The 11,253-nt window shown below is 33.3% G+C and overlaps 3 long non-coding RNA genes across 3 annotated transcripts; 1 reads left to right on the forward strand and 2 right to left on the reverse strand.

The window, feature by feature from the left end:
- Window positions 1–241: 241 nt before the first annotated feature.
- On the forward strand, window positions 242–1,496 carry LOC136804588 (uncharacterized). The gene is made up of 3 exons (XR_010846282.1): window positions 242–270; window positions 693–805; window positions 1,080–1,496. It is a non-coding gene; the product is annotated as an uncharacterized lncRNA (long non-coding RNA).
- A 2,310-nt stretch (window positions 1,497–3,806) lies between these two features.
- LOC136803640 (uncharacterized) lies at window positions 3,807–4,866 on the reverse strand. The gene is made up of 4 exons (XR_010846171.1): window positions 4,730–4,866; window positions 4,494–4,603; window positions 4,017–4,388; window positions 3,807–3,892 (listed from the first exon to the last, which is right to left on the reverse strand). It is a non-coding gene; the product is annotated as an uncharacterized lncRNA (long non-coding RNA).
- A 1,465-nt stretch (window positions 4,867–6,331) lies between these two features.
- LOC136803646 (uncharacterized) lies at window positions 6,332–7,126 on the reverse strand. Its single transcript, XR_010846175.1, has 3 exons — window positions 6,984–7,126; window positions 6,547–6,659; window positions 6,332–6,414 (listed from the first exon to the last, which is right to left on the reverse strand). It is a non-coding gene; the product is annotated as an uncharacterized lncRNA (long non-coding RNA).
- Between the last annotated feature and the right edge of the window lie 4,127 nt (window positions 7,127–11,253).

Raw genomic sequence — 11,253 nt, forward strand, 5'->3', positions numbered from 1 at the left:
TATATATGAATGAATTTGGTGTTGAAATGAAAATGTTTGGTAATTCGTTGATTATTTATTGTTGTTTTAGTATCTGGTGTTACATGTTTATAGTATCGAAAAAGTCCATGGCTTTGTATCGTTCGAGCTTGGTATTACCATCGCCTTCCTGTTTTTGTTGTTGTTTGGTACAATGTACTCAATCATTTCACTCATCATGGATAGGTACTTTTAAACCATTGGTTCGTTTCTTCACACCTGAAATACTGAAAGAGTTCATAAAAGTGATAGGTAAGCTAAAGGTCTCTTTTTTGATCCATCAAAAATTTGCTAACGCAGACACTTTAACGTGTGTTTCTAGGTATATCTTAGAAAGCAATATTTTTATAGTCCTTCTATTTTCATTTGAATAATGTCTTTTTACGAGGTTCGATTATTCGTCCAGCCATCTCTCAAAGAACGTTAAAAATCTATGATACTGTAGTCTTTTGTCTCAATGAAAGAATAAAAGGGATTTGTTAGCTAGTTAGCAAGCGTTCTGTTTCATTACTTTAACGTACAAAATATTTGATAAGAAGTATAGGACTATACCGTAAGCAATTAATCATGAATGATCTAAGTTTTAAAGAGTGAAGTGATTTTGTTCATGTTGTTATTATTTCAGATTATTTACCAGTGTATGGGACTTTAATATCTTCATTGTTTTGTTGCAGATATGCTATGCAGGGATCAATCAATAACCAAATATCACGATTCTTTATCAACGACGGAAATATTGCTTCCCATCCAATAGTTTGAATATCGACACTACTAAAATCGAAACAAGGTACTATAAACATTGAGTTTAGTGGCTTCACTTTTCCTTATCCGGGAAAGGTTAAAGATTTTGCTCTAGCCCTTCAGGCTTTAAAATCAATGAAGCCTCAAAGTGACCTACATTAAAAGTTTGTATAGTGGTCAATTGATATTTTGATGAATAATATAATGTCAAAAAAGTGAATGTTTACTACAATGATTACTTTATACATGCTACCCTTTCAATAAAGTCAACTCTTGTTTTTAATTTGAAGAAAATATTTTAAAATATCTTTTTTTTACAGAAATTCAATAGGCGACCATGTATTTGCAAAATTTTAACGCCACTATTATGCTGGTATAATTGAAAAAATTACACACGTTCACGTATCCTACTAAACACTATCACGTTTCACGATTAGATTGACCAATGTTTTTTCAAAGCTTATTCGTTATTGGACTATTATGATGCTGCAATGAATTTTTGGTTCAGTATACCTATCCTGTATCTAATTCAATGTCTTGTTATTGGAATTATTGCTGTTGGAATGACGTTGGTATTGGACAATAATTAAAGACTTTATTTCAACTAGAGAGTATTACATATTTTAAATGTATTGCAAAGAAGTAATTAATTGTACAATAGTAATATTGTTAATATTTATAGACAATTATATGATTATCTAAAACAACATTGTTAAAAATTTATGTTAAAAATGAAATTTTATCAAACCTTGTTACTCATTTTTTTTATAAGAAACTCCATTTTTCGGGTCAGGCCTGGAGTCGCTAAGGGTTTTTCGAAATCCAGGCTCAAAGTTGCTTGTAAGGTTGCTTAAAATTTTTCAAGCACATTTTTGCATTTTTCGAAGATTTTCAAGTTTTGTCAAAGTTATTTTTTATTGCTGAGGAGAAAAGTTACTAATTTGGATTTGAGGCCTCAGGGTTGCTAAGCAAGGTCCTTATTTTTTGGGCCATATTGAGGCCTGAGCCCTTAGCAAAATAAATGCTTATAAAAAAATGTGTAATCGACCCTGACAAAATGTTGACGATTTTTGCACCCATTTTGTCTAAGCCACCTCCAAGAGTAGTTTATCGTTATCTTGTGATCACATCCTTTTTTCTACTCTCTCTTGATCCAGCTTATCCTTTGAACTATCTTATCCTTTAGGGCTGACCTTCCAGCGCAGCTGGTTTATATATATTAGGTTGTGTTTATTTGTATATCTTTATCCTCTTATTGACAAAAAACTTTTTTATAATAATGCACTTTATAATTGTTATTAAGAAAATGAAGAAAATGGTCAGAAGTCCAGTTTTTAGAGCTTTTTGTTAATCACCCATTTCTTCCCAGTGCACGTTTTTTTTAACATAGAGTAATTTAAGCTGAGGCTGGACATACTTAAATTTCTATAGTTTTATAACAATAAATACATTCCCTGGAAAAAAAAGCTAGGGGAAAAGGCAGGAAACCTAGAATTTTCCTAGTTTTTAAAAATTGACCTAGATAATCCTGCCTTTTCCGAGCTTTATTTTCTAAGCAAAAGGTGGGAAAAGCTAGGACGCAAAAAATTAAACTTTTTTAAGAGAAAAAAAGCTGAGAAATTCTGAAATTTCTAATTTTTTTCTCTCGCATCTCCTAGAAAATCCTGCCTTTCCCCAGTATTAAAATGTTTGGAAAAGTTAAGATGAGGTAGTTTTTTCAAGGTTTCAATTATTAGGCAGAGAAAAATTTGGGAAATTGTGGGGAAAGCCAGGATAGAATTTCTGACTTAACTATTTGTTAAAGGAAATTTCTAATTTTAAAAGTCATAAGAATAAAAAAGAGCTTTCAAGCAAAAAAAAACGAACAAAAAACTAATCAAAAGATGTTCTTGTCTGTCCTTTTATTTACACGTTTTTTTTTAGCACTAGGTAAATCTTTGTGAGCAAAATGAATTTTTTGAGCCTTGAATATGACAAACTTGACAGGGATATTTACACTGAAAACTTAAAATAGTAACCATCAGGTCTACTTTAAAAATCTGTTCACTAGCCCATCATGATTGATCACACTAGGAATAATATAATGACGAAGCCTAATCATACAAAAAAATGAAATAATGATACCTTGTGATACTTGCGAATAAAACCCAATAAAATCAAAGGAACAATACAAGAGCTTCTCAATTTCTGTTTGAAAATAATGCTATTGATAGTTCATGCACCAAGGACGATGGATCCAAATTGCTGACAAGTTTTTACTTTTATATTTTTTTATTTTTAGCTGAAAAAGAAATATGTTTATTATATTTCGATAGAGAAGGAAATTTTCATAATGCCGAGTAATAATAGTGTGCACAAGGGTATCAAACCCCCTCTCAAAAATAACACCCCAATAATCTCCCAAACCCCTACTTTTTTACTACAAATACCATTCAAAAGCTTTTAACCCTAAATAATTTTCATTCCTACAGACAACAAAAACGACTACCTATTCTAGTTCTATTCTTGACAAAAACTAAATGAATGAGTAAAGTTTTCTTGAGCCCCCCTCACCTTCTAAATTTTACCCCCTATTTTTCTTCAATCCACCCCTTAAATTTCAAACTGCCTCCCCTATTTCAAAAAAAATTCCCTAAATGCCAACCCCTCCCCATTTTTCAAGGTTGGGGTGTACACTTTGGGGATCATTACATTTAGTTGACTTTAGAACAAGACATTCCAAGAAAGAATAGACTGCAAATGTATCTGTCTAGTCATTTAAAATACCAACAACAGATTCAAGTTATGTACAAAGTTAAAAAGTGTGTTAAAATATTAAATATGTACAATGTGTTGGGAAAAAAATTGGACAAAAATCCTTATTACATTAAATCCCCAAAAACCTTTGTCTCGCAAGATTTGATTGAATTTCTGTAGCGCTCAATAATTATGAAATTTCAAAGGCAATTTAAATCAATTTAATGATCAAAAAAGCATATAACTAACTATCATAAATAAAGAAAAGCTATCAAAAATAAATCAATCTCCTTCCACAATGTTTGGAACTTTGGCAACACATATGAAAGATGGGTTTCCGCCAATGTAAAATAATTTGTCCCCCAAGCAATTCACAGGTGCTATACAATAGCTGGTGCTAAAAACAATAAAAGATATTCTGCTATCAACATAAAATGATTAGCTATTATCCAAAATTTAATCAATTTCTAACAGTCTCTAATGACATAATCAGCTTATTATTATATAAAATGTAAACAAACCTGCTCTGCTTATCAACTCGAACAAGCTTGCTGTTGTTCCATTCTTTGACGATGCTACCATTGGACTTTCGTAGTATTTCCTTTCCACATACATAAACATGACTTTGATCGTAGAGGAAAAATTGAATTTCAACGATTAGCTTTGAACCATTTTTCGTTAATTCAGCAACATAATTCACTGTTTTGGTAGCGTGCTTGTATTCCACACTAGAATAAGTTATTTTGTTTTTGCGGATTTTATAATACTTTTGAACTTCTTTAGATATGTGGTATTGTTCAAATTGATCTTTTAGTTCCTCAAATATTTTGAATTCGTCACCTTTTCCTCCCAATGAGATTTCGTCGTTTATCACATGCCAATTCTCACCACCACTGAAAAAGAATATTGACTTCTTTTAAATTACTAAGTACCGTAAGAAAAATAAAAATCTGGCAAACAAAACCAAAAAGTATTAACAACTAAAAAACTTTATTTACCTTTTTCTGTTGATAATCATTGAGCTCAAGCCCTCTCTAACAATCCCCTTTGTTCTGTCATCACTTATCATACTGTGAATTGTCTTCAATCCATCAAAAGCTTTGAATACCTACAGTAAACAGTGAAATTGAATAGTAAGTAAAAATACACTTACAGTAAACAGTTAAGCCGGATGCTGCATATTGGTTGTTTATAAATTTAGAAAGATATTGAGTAAAATGAATGAACGAATTACCTGAGAGCAAGCATTCCTTGTGCCATGCACTTGCTTGATTATTCGACCATTCAAGCTTTCAAACCCAAAGCATGACCATGCCCAAAGTGGCCCCCAGTTACGCACAAATTGACTAAAGTGATCACAGTTATGGACATTTAAGCCACATTTGTTTTTAACTAAAGGTTTTAAAAAGAAATAGTTCAATCAAATAATTCAATCAAACATTATTCTTTAAAACGAATTCCTCTTTTGGAAATACTAGTATAATCATATAATCATCACTGAAATCGTTATAGTCAGTCTATTTGTCATGCTCTTTAAAAGTGTCGTTATCAGACACTGCCTATACAAAATATTACCAATACCTTAAATTCAATGACAGAACAGTGTTAAATCTTTAAAAAAGAAGTGCCTTTTTGTCCCAATCAGACACTGCCTTATTGCTTTTCTAGAAAATGGCTTGGTAGAATAACTCACCATAGAACTGTACAAAGTATTTGTAGAATAAATCCAAGCAAGATTCAGCCCAAGCAAGATCATCTTTACTAATTATGTCTCCCAATAAAATATGAGTTGCTTCAACAAGTAGCGCAAAGTGATTCCAATAACTTTCTGGTAGGAGACCTTCACAGCATGGCAATGAATAATACAATAACCAGGACCTCAACTCATTGGCTAAAAAAATTCAAAAAAATCAAATCAAATTTACAGTATGCTTTAACCGCTTTAGCTTTATGAATAATAAGAAAAATTGAAATGAAAGGTCTGCGTTTTGAATCAAGAGATGGTAGTGAGCGTGCTTTTCTAAAATAATTTGATAAATTTGATTTTGCAAGCCAATCAGCTTTTGTGACAAACACTGTTGATAAGCTGCTGATTTAGCATTTGGTCTCTTAACTCATGAAATTGTCTTCAATAATCATTTAAGTGAATGATACCTTTGAGATGACCAATATTTCCGGACAAAGGACGTGGTCTTCGGGAAATTACATCCAAGGGTTTCATATTTTGAAGTCGTTGGTCGACATCAGGAAGCTGAAATATGATTTAAAAAATTTGCCTTCATCACCAACAAAGCTGATCTAGACAAAAAACGCACAATATTTCCATAAGAATCGAAATAAAAATAATAGAAATTAACTTACCAAGTGACTGATATGGTAATCAGGGTATATTTTATTCTCCTTGAAATATTTCTTATTTTCTGATGGGTCAAACCACAAGGACAACAAGCACTTGGTAATACCCAACAAGAGACCATGCATATAATCTGGCACAATGCCATTGCATAGATCGAATACAGGAAGAACCATTAAACAAGACGGCCCCTTGACTCCATTTTCCTAGAAGAAAATAATGATTTTAATAATGAATCATTATTATATGTTTGCCTTCAAGCAAAACCAAGCCAACTTCTTTGAGTAAAAAGACATGCAGTATTCAGTGCCATAACTTTTTTTTACTTTCCATTGCTTTCTTTGCATCATGAAAATAACCATTACTAGTGCGCAGACTTGCTTTCTTAGACATCTCATAAGAATATATTTGAACATTGTTCTCGTGTTCTCCTTCAATGAGGCATGTGCTGCATCCAAAATATCCATTATGTTGGTTCATGTTAAGAATTGGTGCTTTAGCTATCAGATCTAATGATCCAAGCAAAGTATAAATCTTGATTTGTTGATTGTTTTCCAATGTTAAACCTGGAGAATTGAAAATAGTGAACTACAAGTACAAGAGTACTTGACAAATTTTAAGGAAATCTATCACTAAAAAGACAATGTTTTGAGGTTTAATAGGAATCAATTTAAACTAAAGTGACTTGGAAAACATACCTTCTTGACTAAGATCCACTAATTCTTGAGTGAATGGTTTTAAAAATGGGTAAACAGGTGGTTTCCCTTTTCCTTGCCATAGTCCCCAAAGAGCAACGTTTCGACATTGAAACCTAAAGGGTAAACATCACAGAACATCATAACATGACCCAGGAACCGTCTTGACAAATCCTGTTTCTCCCCCAGGAAAACAATCTCAGCCCTTGTGTTGATACATTCTCCCTCCCCAAATAAAATCCCCATATAATTATTTTCACATCAAAGAAGGTTGTCCATTTAAGAATTAAGATTTTAGGTAAACTATAACACAGAAGGTATGGTAACTTAAATCTTCTATTGGCAAATAGAAATAATGTCACAGTAATTTATAAACAGTGATGGTAACTTAACTTATTCCATCCGAAATTAAAATGAACTTTTAATAATTGGATATTCACCTTTCAATTGCAGGTATCTCGTTTATAGCAATGTACACTGGCCAAATTTCTATTCTTGACGATTTATATAGTGCCACCCCATCTGTGTTAAAGATGATAGTAAGGTCACTCGTGTTGTGAAGTGGTCCACCCTCTTGGCATAATTTCCTATAGCTTTTAAAAGATAATCAAGTGAATTAGAGTGTATTTTTCAGGCTATACATTCTGCTATGACTGCCTAAAACATGATATTGCTTGAATCACTAAATGAAGATTTTGGAGGAGTTGCAGGATTATTAAAAAAAATATTTATATGTATAAGATAAAAAACTTTAAGTACCTTTCACCATCTATTACATCTGTATAATCCAGTTCTGTGTTATTTCTTCTTTTGTGAATAGTGTTCTCAATCTTTTTCCACATACCCGGTCCTGAATAAGGAAAATCTTGCCGCTTAATAACACAAAAGATTTTGTTTGAGTGCATAGTTTTGGTCAAATTTCATTTCATTGAAACCTAATAACTAGGATTTAATTTTAAATAACATAATTTGAATGTAATGTATAAAAATGTAAAAATATTCCAAGAATATCCTCACTTTCAAGAATGGCTTTTATCTGTTCTTTGATAGGAGATGTTAACACAAAACACTTCTTAATCTTCTTTTCTTTTGGTCCTTTGTACCGAGTTCTGTGAATGAATATTTAAATATGCTGTGAATGGTATAAATTGCAGTATTGCGGAATCCCTCCAATTATTATGAGATGAACTGGACTTGTCATTTAACATAGAAATGACACATTCTTTATGGCGGAAAATGAAAATTTTTGTCTCAAGATTTTATGAAAAACAAAATAATAAAGCTTTGTAAAAAGTCCATTAATTGTGAATTACAATGTATAGCAATGTGCCCTCCCGGTTATTACCATAATGGCTTTATGGCAACTCCTGAACTTGGGCACAGGATGTACGGTTGTGAATAATTGTGAATTATAAATTAAAATCAAAGATGAGAAAAGATTTTAAGGGAAATTTAAACATACCCATTGCAAGATTCTGTCAGACATTCAGTTACATCTCCATTATCAGGCCATAACGAATGGCATATTTCACAATATTCAATGAATTTAACTTGGGTGTTATGAGTTCCACCAACATTCTCCTTTAACTTTGCAAATGATGCATAACATAAATTATCCTCTGGTAGATGTAATTGGATGGTTGTAAGAATGTCATTCATACACTCATAAGAAAGATTATGTCTTAACGAAAGACCCAGATTAAGAGCAGCATGGTCCTTAACAGTTAAACGTGAATGCTTATTTCCAACACGAAAAATCCAGTCATCTTCATAATCAGAACAGTCACTGCTGCTATCACTATCTGATTCCAAACCGATTTCTTCACCACTTTCACAATCTGAAGAATCTAAAGGTTAATGAGATAATTGATTTTTAACCATTTTAGTATAAATAGAGCCTTAGGGACCATTCAAAAAGTACATACGCTCTGAGGGGGAGGGTACTACCAAAAGTGTACAAAAGCGTACGGGGGAGGGGGGAGGTCAGGTAGAAAGGTACGTACGCTTTGAATATTTTCAATACAACGAAATTTCAGTCAAAGTTTGGTTAGATCTTCTGATTATATCATCAACAAAGACAAACAGAAGTTGAACTTGTTTTAATTTTTCTCAAAATCCCCTAATTTACCTTTGTATAGACTCTTTAATATGATCTAAAAATTTTTTGAGGGGGATCATTTCAAAAGCGTACGTACGTGAAAGGGGGGTAATGCCAAAGCGTACGAGACACGAGAGCGTACAAGGGGGAGGGGTGGTCAATTTTCACCGATTTTGAGCGTACGTACTTTTTGAATGGTCCCTTAGATTACTATAGGTATTTAGTTAGGCTTTTGCCTTCATCGAGTGAGGAGCTATTTTATAGAAGTTAATATGACTGTATTAATCATTCTAAATAAGAATTTATATTACCCAAAACATCCAAACATCCCCTTCCACTTGATGCTTCATTTTTTATCAATTTTAGAATCTGATTAATTTCTGAATCTGAATGCTGCAGGCTCTGCCATGACTTTGGTACTTCTTGAGCTAAATAGAAATTTCAATTAAATTAAACACTTCTTGCCACGTCATTCTTCTGAGCTCCGAAAAAGTGTCAGTAGAAATTGTTTTATAAACGCTCACTCGATGATAAAAAATCTAGCTATTAGCGTTATTTTTTCCCGTCGTATTCTTCCCATCAATCAATCTTAAGAATGAGCACACTATCAATTTTGAAACTTGAAAGAAACTTTGGTCTAAGAAAAAAAAACCACGTGAAAAAGATTGAACGTGATCAGACTTACTAGATTTATTTTCTGAAACATATACTAGAGACACATTTTTTAAAGACTGCAGTGACGTATACGCGTTGTTTTACGAAAGTGGTTTGGGACATTTTTAAGAAAAAAAAATTGTGAGACCTGTACCGTAAGGTTGCCTAATGTTGCCCTTGTTTAATTCCTTCAGCTATTTTCACAGATTGGAAAGATGCAAGGACGCAGGATTGCGAGTTTCAATTTTTCTGCCTCGTTGCTTTCTGAGAAAAACAAGTTTTAAACAACGATTCCCCCATCGTATCTTTATCTCCCTTTACAATCCCTGAAAGTGGCTGACGGAATGAAACAGGGGTTGACGACATTTTAGGCAACCTTACGGTACTCCGTAGCTATACCAGTGTCATCTGGAGGGGATTCTATTTTTCCAGTAGTATTCCATTCAGGTCCTGACTCTTCATTTTCGTTTTCCAAATAATTGATATCATTATCATTGCACAGCTCTTCTGATGGTGATGAGTCTGATGATAAACAACAACCATCTTCACCACCGCCACCATCATCAGCATCATCATCATCATTATTATTAGCACCACCAGCCGCCATTGCATAGCTTCCATCTTCAAGTCTTTGTAAATCTCTCTGCGGATGAAGAGCTTTGATGTGTCTTTCCATATTGTATCTCCTTGAAGTTATTGTAGGGCAATAAGGGCAAATAAACTGGTTTTCAATTTTCGGTAGATCCATCTTCCTTCTCTTCTTAGGCGCCATTTTACTGCAAATGAATAAGTTCACTCTTTTAATATTACCTATTGCTTTATCATTTATATCTTCCTGCAAAGCGGCTCAAAATTGATATTAATTTAGTAAGCAAAATCCCGCGGCGTTTATAAAATTAGAAAACAGCGTACAGATATTACTCTCCACCGTAGATGCTATGAGCACTCCATCATTTTTAGGCTAGTTTCTCCTCTGGACGGTGCGGCAAGCGGCGGCTTCACCACCTTCGTTTGCGTCGCGCCATCACCATTGAATGAATACAGTGGAACCTCTACACGTTTTTTTTATAAGAACAAAGTATATAAGAACATAAGGCTTCGATGTCCGAAATATTAAGAACATGTTAAGAACATTTTAAAGCTTTGTGGACTCGAAAACACCCAATTTCTTAGGAAATTGCACAAAAATACTCACAAAATGGTGAAAATAAGAACATTTTAAGAACATTTTAAGGCTTAAAACTAAAAAAGTTTAGAACATCGGAAGGCTTCAAAAGTTTTCGACGTTCTTATGAAAAAAAAACGTGTATTAGCGGACACCATCGGGGAAAGAGTTTAGTGTCCGCTAATTAGAAGTGTCCGCCTTTTAGAAACTTTTGATCGCTCGGAGCTCCAATTTTGAAATTAGGCCATCCCAGGGTGTCGAAAATACAAAATTGGGGTCTAAAGTACTTATCTGCAGACACTAGGCCATAGAAGAAACAAGAGAAAGGTTATTAAAATAAAACGCAACAATCTAGTTTTTAACAAATAGTTGATTTATGATTTCTTTGGCCCACCTAAATTCGTTGAATGGGTCAAGGGAAAACTGGAAATTTGTAGAAATAATTTGAATAATAAGACTAATAAATAGTAATAAGTGCTTGAAATAAAAATATCTAATTTTTTTTTTCGATTTTGGACGTCTGTGACCTGTTTGATATTCAATGTCCGCTAATTGGAGAGCTAAAATAGGGGTTTTGGCCATTTCGTGCGAAAAATATTGTCCGCTAATCAGAGGATCCGCTGATTGAGTGTCCGCCTTTTAGAAACTTTTTAATGAGGATTTGACTAGGAAACGGCCAGGGAAAATGAAATTGTCCGCTAATCAGAGGTGTCCGCCTTTTAAAGCCAAAACACCGTCTAACCAAAGTCGACATAATGCCGTACGTCAAATATCGAACTTGCTTTCACCCGCC

Source organism: Clytia hemisphaerica, unplaced genomic scaffold (genome assembly GCF_902728285.1).
Source record: "Clytia hemisphaerica strain Z4C2 unplaced genomic scaffold, Clytia hemisphaerica genome assembly, whole genome shotgun sequence".
Taxonomy (NCBI): domain Eukaryota; kingdom Metazoa; phylum Cnidaria; class Hydrozoa; order Leptothecata; family Clytiidae; genus Clytia; species Clytia hemisphaerica.